This window comes from Zeus faber (assembly GCF_960531495.2).
Source record: "Zeus faber genome assembly, chromosome: 8".
In the NCBI taxonomy this organism is placed as follows: Eukaryota; Metazoa; Chordata; class Actinopteri; order Zeiformes; family Zeidae; genus Zeus; species Zeus faber.
Genome location: NC_137195.1, coordinates 2,842,864 through 2,843,187, shown reverse-complemented (window position 1 = coordinate 2,843,187; position 324 = coordinate 2,842,864).

Below are 324 nucleotides of genomic sequence, written 5' to 3'. Positions count from 1 at the left end.
GGGATGGGGGCGGGAGTGGCGGAATAGAGGGAGAGAGGGAGGGGGGAGGGAGGGAGGGGGAGAGTCCCTCCTTTCAGTTGTTCAGGAAAGAAGCAGAAGAAAAGACGACTGGAGGCAAATTGGCTCAGAGAGTTTTTCCACGGAGCGAGAGCATAACAAGCCGCACGTTATGATAATAATAATCATTGTTATTATAATAATAGTAATAATGATAATAAAAATAATAACAATGATTATGATAATAATAGTAGTAATAATTATAATAACAATAATTCACTTTATTTGTACAGCACAATTCATACAGAAAGTCAATTTAAAAAGATA